Source organism: Garra rufa, chromosome 24 (assembly GCF_049309525.1).
Source record: "Garra rufa chromosome 24, GarRuf1.0, whole genome shotgun sequence".
Taxonomy (NCBI): domain Eukaryota; kingdom Metazoa; phylum Chordata; class Actinopteri; order Cypriniformes; family Cyprinidae; genus Garra; species Garra rufa.
In genome coordinates this window covers 27915365-27924393 of record NC_133384.1, presented here as the reverse complement: position 1 = coordinate 27924393, position 9029 = coordinate 27915365, and positions in this window count along the sequence as shown.

Sequence of the window (9029 nt, the reverse complement as noted above, 5' to 3'; positions counted from 1 at the left end):
GCATTTTTCCAAGGGTTAAAGTCATCGGTTAATTTCCACTTTGAAAAGATTTCTGGACATTTTACGCATATTTTCGGACTGTTTTGATCCATATTCCTGTGAAATTGATTTATCTTTATTTTATTTTGTCATTATTCTTTTTTTAAAGAGATAAATATGGTCCTTATCAACCTTGACATGGCAATAAAATTCTCATTATTTTGGCAGTTAAAATTTGGGCTGGTTTTTGTTGAAGTGGGCGGGTTTTGGTGAGCTTTTGGGCTGGAAATCGTCAACCTGATCTGGCAACACTGTCAGCAGTACTTGTGACAACACTTCTTCTCTCATGGATGTCAGAATCAAAGAAATCACTCCTGCCATGTGAACTGTTTTTGGTGAAATTTTGCAAGCTAAGCATATTTTTTTGACATATTACACTGTAGGAGCCTTAACTTTACAAAATTATGTTGCTTGTTGCCCAAAAAAAATTTCAGTATGTTTTCAATAATTTTTCAAAAATGTGCTCAACCAAACGGTTGATTTGTCACTTTATGGTAAAGGTAGAAATGCTAAGCTAATGTTTTCAAATCATCCATTTCTGCAGTCAGAATGGACTATTTGCTGATAAATATAAACTTCTGATCATTCATAGTTATGAATATGACACAGCTATTGTTATTTCCTCATGAATATACTTAGATCATTTCTTAAGTATGTCTTTTTTGGCACTTTTGGATATTTTTTAAGTAAATATAATGAAATCATAGAATTAATGTTTGAAAAACATAATGATCAGTTGCAGATACTTCTTAAATTACAAATACTGGTGTATTAACATTAAAATTTTAAGATTGTTATTTATTTGTTTGTTGTTTTTTTGTTTTGTTTTGTTTTTTACAACAGTTTCTATGGTAAAAGAATGCGCACTCTCACTGTCAAGAGTGGTTGCTGAAAAGTTTTACAATCACTAGTTTTTTATATTGTGTGAAGGATTGTTTCTAATGTTGGTTTACACTACACAACATTGCTGGTTTACAAAGAAATGTTCATTTATCTAGAAACAAAAATTCTGTTGAACTGCCACACTTGCCGGCGTGTTTCTTGAAACATAAAAGCCTAAAATGCCATTATATTATTATCTTTTGCTGTTTTTTATTTTATTATTATTATTACTTATTTATTTATTTTAATGCAGAAGGAATGTAATGTCTTTTGTTTTAGTACTTTTAGTTATTTGAGTTCTTTTTTTTTTTGGTATTAAACAGTGAATATGGGTCTAGGCTAAAACAAGACTGAATTTGGGCTGTCAGTGAAAATTTAATAGACGTCTAAACATAGCCCAAGAATAGACTAGACATCAGTTAGACGACTATTGAACGACTACATGTATGTCTAATAGACAGTGAATATGGGTCTAGACTAAAACAAGACTGAATTTGGGCTGTCAGTGAAAATTTAATAGACGTCTAACCATAGCCCAAGAATAGACTAGACATCAGTTAGACGACTATTGAACGACTACATGTATAAGTCTAATAGACAGTGAATATGGGTCTAGGCTAAAACAAGACTACATGTATACGTCTAATAGACAGTGAATATGGGTCTAGACTAAAACAAGACTGAATTTGGGCTGTCAGTGAATAGACGTCTAACCATAGCCCAAGAATAGACTAGACATCAGTTAGACCATTATTGAACGACTACATGTATATGTCTAATAGACAGTGAATATGGGTCTAGACTAAAACAAGACTGAATTTGGGCTGTCAGTGAATAGACGTCTAACCATAGCCCAAGAATAGACTAGACATCAGTTAGACCATTATTGAACGACTACATGTATATGTCTAATAGACAGTGAATATGGGTCTAGGCTAAAACAAAACTGAATTTGGGCTGTCAGTGAAAATTTATTAGACGTCTAACCATAGCCCAAGAATAGACATCAGTTAGACCATTATTGAACGACTACATGTATACATTTAATAGACAGTGAATATGGGTCTAGACTAAAACAAGACTGAATTTGGGCTGTCAGTGAAAATTTAATAGACATCTAACCATAGCCCAAGAATAGACTAGACATCAGTTAGACAACTATTGAACGACTACATGTATACGTCTAATAGACAGTGAATATGGGTCTAGGCTAAAACAAGACTGCATTTGGGCCGTCAATGAAAATTTAATAGACATCTAACCATAGCCCAAGAATAGACTAGACATCAGTTAGACAACTATTGAATGACTACATGTATACGTCTAATAGACAGTGAATATGGGTCTAGACTAAAACAAGACTGAATTTGGGCTGTCAGTGAAAATTTAATAGACATCTAACCATAGCCCAAGAATAGACTAGACATCAGTTAGACAACTATTGAATGACTACATGTATACGTCTAATAGACAGTGAATATGGGTCTAGGCTAAAACAAAACTGAATTTGGGCTGTCAGTGAAAATTTATTAGACGTCTAACCATAGCCCAAGAATAGACATCAGTTAGACCATTATTGAACGACTACATGTATACGTCTAATAGACAGTGAATATGGGTCTAGGCTAAAACAAAACTGAATTTGGGCTGTCAGTGAAAATTTATTAGACGTCTAACCATAGCCCAAGAATAGACATCAGTTAGACCATTATTGAACGACTACATGTATACGTCTAATAGACAGTGAATATGGGTCTAGGCTAAAACAAGACTGCATTTGGGCCGTCAATGATAATTTAATAGACATCTAACCATAGCCCAAGAATAGACTAGACATCAGTTAGACCATTATTGAACGACTACATGTATACGTCTAATAGACAGTGAATATGGGTCTAGACTATTTGGGCTGTCAGTGAAAATTTAATAGACTTCTAACCATAGCCCAAGAATAGACTAGACATCAGTTAGACCATTATTGAACGACTACATGTATACGTCTAATAGACAGTGAATATGGGTCTAGGCTAAAACAAGACTGAATTTGGGCCGTCAATGACAATTTAATGGACGTCTAAGAATAGAATAGACTAGACATCAGTTAGACGACTATTGAACGACTACATGTATACGTCTAATAGACAGTGAATATGGGTCTAGGCTAAAACAAGACTGAATTTGGGCCGTCAATGACAATTTAATGGACGTCTAAGAATAGAATAGACTAGACATCAGTTAGACGACTATTGAACGACTACATGTATACGTCTAATAGACAGTGAATATGGGTCTAGACTAAAACAAGACTGAATTTGGGCTGTCAGTGAAAATTTAATAGACATCTAACCATAGCCCAAGAATAGACTAGACATCAGTTAGACGACTATTGAACGACTACATGTATACGTCTAATAGACAGTGAATATGGGTCTAGACTAAAACAAGACTGAATTTGGGCTGTCAGTGAAAATTTAATAGACGTCTAACCATAGCCCAAGAATAGACTAGAGATCAGTTAGACGACTATTGAACGACTACTTATATACGTCTAATAGACAGTGAATATTAGTCTAGACTAAAACAAGACTGAATTTGGGCTGCCAGTGAAAATTTAATAGACTTCTAACCATAGCTCAAGAATAGACTAGACATAAGTTAGACGACTATTGAACGACTACATGTATACGTCTAATAGACAGTGAATATGGGTCTAGACTAAAACAAGACTGAATTTGGGCTGTCAGTGAAAATTTAATAGACATCTAACCATAGCCCAAGAATAGACTAGACATCAGTTAGACCATTATTGAACGACTACATGTATTCGTCTAATAGACAGTGAATATGGGTCTAGGCTAAAACAAGACGGAATTTGGGCTGTCAGTGGAAATTTAATAGACGTCTAACCATAGCCCAAGAATAGACTAGACATCAGTTAGACGACTATTGAACGACTACATGTATACGTTTAATAGACAGTGAATATGGGTCTAGGCTAAAACAAGACTGAATTTGGGCCGTCAATGAAAATTTAATAGACGTCTAACCATAGACGTCTATTAAATAGACGTCTAATAGACGTCTAACCATAGCCCAAGAATAGACTAGACATCAGTTAGACGACTATTGAACGACTACATGTATACGTCTAATAGACAGTGAATATGGGTCTAGGCTAAAACAAGACTGAATTTGGGCCGTCAATGAAAATTTAATAGACGTCTAATAGACGTCTAACCATAGCCCAAGAATAGACTAGACATCAGTTAGACGACTACATGTATACAATTTAATAGACGTCTAACCATAGACGTCTATTAAATAGACGTCTAATAGACGTCTAGCCATAGCCCAAGAATAGACTAGACATCAGTTAGAAGACTACATGTATAAAATTTAATAGACGTCTAACCATAGCCCAAGAATAGACTAGACATCAGTTAGACGACTACATGTATACGTCTAATAGACAGTGAATATGGGTCTAGACTAAAACAAGACTGAATTTGGGCTGTCAGTGAAAATTTAATAGACTTCTAACCATAGCCCAAGAATAGACTAGACATCAGTTAGACGACTATTGAACGACTACATGTATACGTCTAATGGACAGTGAATATGGGTCTAGACTAAAACAAGACTGAATTTGGGCTGTCAGTGAAAATTTAATAGACATCTAACCATAGCCCAAGAATAGACTAGACATCAGTTAGACCATTATTGAACGACTACATGTATTCGTCTAACAGACAGTGAATATGGGTCTAGGCTAAAACAAGACTGAATTTGGGCTGTCAGTGGAAATTTAATAGACGTCTAACCATAGCCCAAGAATAGACTAGACATCAGTTAGACGACTATTGAACGACTACATGTATACGTCTAATAGACAGTGAATATGGGTCTAGGCTAAAACAAGACTGAATTTGGGCCGTCAATGAAAATTTAATAGACGTCTAACCATAGACGTCTATTAAATAGACGTCTAATAGACGTCTAACCATAGCCCAAGAATAGACTAGACATCAGTTAGACGACTATTGAACGACTACATGTATACGTTTAATAGACAGTGAATATGGGTCTAGGCTAAAACAAGACTGAATTTGGGCCGTCAATGAAAATTTAATAGACGTCTAACCATAGACGTCTATTAAATAGACGTCTAATAGACGTCTAACCATAGCCCAAGAATAGACTAGACATCAGTTAGACGACTATTGAACGACTACATGTATACGTCTAATAGACAGTGAATATGGGTCTAGGCTAAAACAAGACTGAATTTGGGCCGTCAATGAAAATTTAATAGACGTCTAACCATAGACGTCTATTAAATAGACGTCTAATAGACGTCTAACCATAGCCCAAGAATAGACTAGACATCAGTTAGACGACTACATGTATACAATTTAATAGACGTCTAACCATAGACGTCTATTAAATAGACGTCTAATAGACGTCTAGCCATAGCCCAAGAATAGACTAGACATCAGTTAGAAGACTACATGTATAAAATTTAATAGACGTCTAACCATAGCCCAAGAATAGACTAGACATCAGTTAGACGACTACATGTATACGTCTAATAGACAGTGAATATGGGTCTAGACTAAAACAAGACTGAATTTGGGCTGTCAGTGAAAATTTAATAGACTTCTAACCATAGCCCAAGAATAGACTAGACATCAGTTAGACGACTATTGAACGACTACATGTATACGTCTAATGGACAGTGAATATGGGTCTAGACTAAAACAAGACTGAATTTGGGCTGTCAGTGAAAATTTAATAGACATCTAACCATAGCCCAAGAATAGACTAGACATCAGTTAGACCATTATTGAACGACTACATGTATTCGTCTAATAGACAGTGAATATGGGTCTAGGCTAAAACAAGACTGAATTTGGGCTGTCAGTGGAAATTTAATAGACGTCTAACCATAGCCCAAGAATAGACTAGACATCAGTTAGACGACTATTGAACGACTACATGTATACGTCTAATAGACAGTGAATATGGGTCTAGGCTAAAACAAGACTGAATTTGGGCCGTCAATGAAAATTTAATAGACGTCTATTAAATAGACGTCTAATAGACGTCTAACCATAGCCCAAGAATAGACTAGACATCAGTTAGACGACTATTGAACGACTACATGTATACGTCTAATAGACAGTGAATATGGGTCTAGGCTAAAACAAGACTGAATTTGGGCCGTCAATGAAAATTTAATAGACGTCTAACCATAGACGTCTATTAAATAGACGTCTAATAGACGTCTAACCATAGCCCAAGAATAGACTAGACATCAGTTAGACGACTATTGAACGACTACATGTATACGTCTAATAGACAGTGAATATAGGTCTAGGCTAAAACAAGACTGAATTTGGGCCGTCAATGAAAATTTAATAGACGTCTAACCATAGACGTCTATTAAATAGACGTCTAATAGACGTCTAACCATAGCCCAAGAATAGACTAGACATCAGCTAGACGACTACATGTATAAAATTTAATAGACGTCTAACCATAGACGTCTATTAAATAGACGTCTAATAGACGTCTAACCATAGCCCAAGAATAGACTAGACATCAGTTAGACGACTAAATGTATAAAATTTAATAGATGTCTAACCATAGCCCAAGAATAGACTAGACATCAGTTAGACGACTACATGTATACGTCTAATAGACAGTGAATATGGGTCTAGACTAAAACAAGACTGAATTTGGGCTGTCAGTGAAAATTTAATAGACATCTAACCATAGCCCAAGAATAGACTAGACATCAGTTAGACGACTATTGAACGACTACATGTATACGTCTAATGGACAGTGAATATGGGTCTAGACTAAAACAAGACTGAATTTGGGCTGTCAGTGAAAATTTAATAGACATCTAACCATAGCCCAAGAATAGACTAGACATCAGTTAGACCATTATTGAACGACTACATGTATTCGTCTAATAGACAGTGAATATGGGTCTAGGCTAAAACAAGACTGAATTTGGGCTGTCAGTGGAAATTTAATAGACGTCTAACCATAGCCCAAGAATAGACTAGACATCAGTTAGACGACTATTGAACGACTACATGTATACGTCTAATAGACAGTGAATATGGGTCTAGGCTAAAACAAGACTGAATTTGGGCCGTCAATGAAAATTTAATAGACGTCTAACCATAGACGTCTATTAAATAGACGTCTAATAGACGTCTAACCATAGCCCAAGAATAGACTAGACATCAGTTAGACGACTATTGAACGACTACATGTATACGTCTAATAGACAGTGAATATGGGTCTAGGCTAAAACAAGACTGAATTTGGGCTGTCAGTGGAAATTTAATAGACGTCTAACCATAGCCCAAGAATAGACTAGACATCAGTTAGACGACTATTGAACGACTACATGTATACGTCTAATAGACAGTGAATATGGGTCTAGGCTAAAACAAGACTGAATTTGGGCCGTCAATGAAAATTTAATAGACGTCTAACCATAGACGTCTATTAAATAGACGTCTAATAGACGTCTAACCATAGCCCAAGAATAGACTAGACATCAGTTAGACGACTACATGTATACAATTTAATAGACGTCTAACCATAGACGTCTATTAAATAGACGTCTAATAGACGTCTAGCCATAGCCCAAGAATAGACTAGACATCAGTTAGAAGACTACATGTATAAAATTTAATAGACGTCTAACCATAGACGTCTATTAAATAGACGTCTAATAGACGTCTAACCATAGCCCAAGAATAGACTAGACATCAGTTAGACGACTACATGTATACGTCTAATAGACAGTGAATATGGGTCTAGACTAAAACAAGACTGAATTTGGGCTGTCAGTGAAAATTTAATAGACTTCTAACCATAGCCCAAGAATAGACTAGACATCAGTTAGACGACTATTGAACGACTACATGTATACGTCTAATGGACAGTGAATATGGGTCTAGACTAAAACAAGACTGAATTTGGGCTGTCAGTGAAAATTTAATAGACATCTAACCATAGCCCAAGAATAGACTAGACATCAGTTAGACCATTATTGAACGACTACATGTATTCGTCTAATAGACAGTGAATATGGGTCTAGGCTAAAACAAGACTGAATTTGGGCTGTCAGTGGAAATTTAATAGACGTCTAACCATAGCCCAAGAATAGACTAGACATCAGTTAGACGACTATTGAACGACTACATGTATACGTCTAATAGACAGTGAATATGGGTCTAGGCTAAAACAAGACTGAATTTGGGCCGTCAATGAAAATTTAATAGACGTCTATTAAATAGACGTCTAATAGACGTCTAACCATAGCCCAAGAATAGACTAGACATCAGTTAGACGACTATTGAACGACTACATGTATACGTCTAATAGACAGTGAATATGGGTCTAGGCTAAAACAAGACTGAATTTGGGCCGTCAATGAAAATTTAATAGACGTCTAACCATAGACGTCTATTAAATAGACGTCTAATAGACGTCTAACCATAGCCCAAGAATAGACTAGACATCAGTTAGACGACTATTGAACGACTACATGTATACGTCTAATAGACAGTGAATATGGGTCTAGGCTAAAACAAGACTGAATTTGGGCCGTCAATGAAAATTTAATAGACGTCTAACCATAGACGTCTATTAAATAGACGTCTAATAGACGTCTAACCATAGCCCAAGAATAGACTAGACATCAGTTAGACGACTACATGTATAAAATTTAATAGACGTCTAACCATAGACGTCTATTAAATAGACGTCTAATAGACGTCTAACCATAGCCCAAGAATAGACTAGACATCAGTTAGACGACTAAATGTATAAAATTTAATAGATGTCTAACCATAGCCCAAGAATAGACTAGACATCAGTTAGACGACTACATGTATACGTCTAATAGACAGTGAATATGGGTCTAGACTAAAACAAGACTGAATTTGGGCTGTCAGTGAAAATTTAATAGACTTCTAACCATAGCCCAAGAATAGACTAGACATCAGTTAGACGACTATTGAACGACTACATGTATACGTCTAATGGACAGTGAATATGGGTCTAGACTAAAACAAGACTGA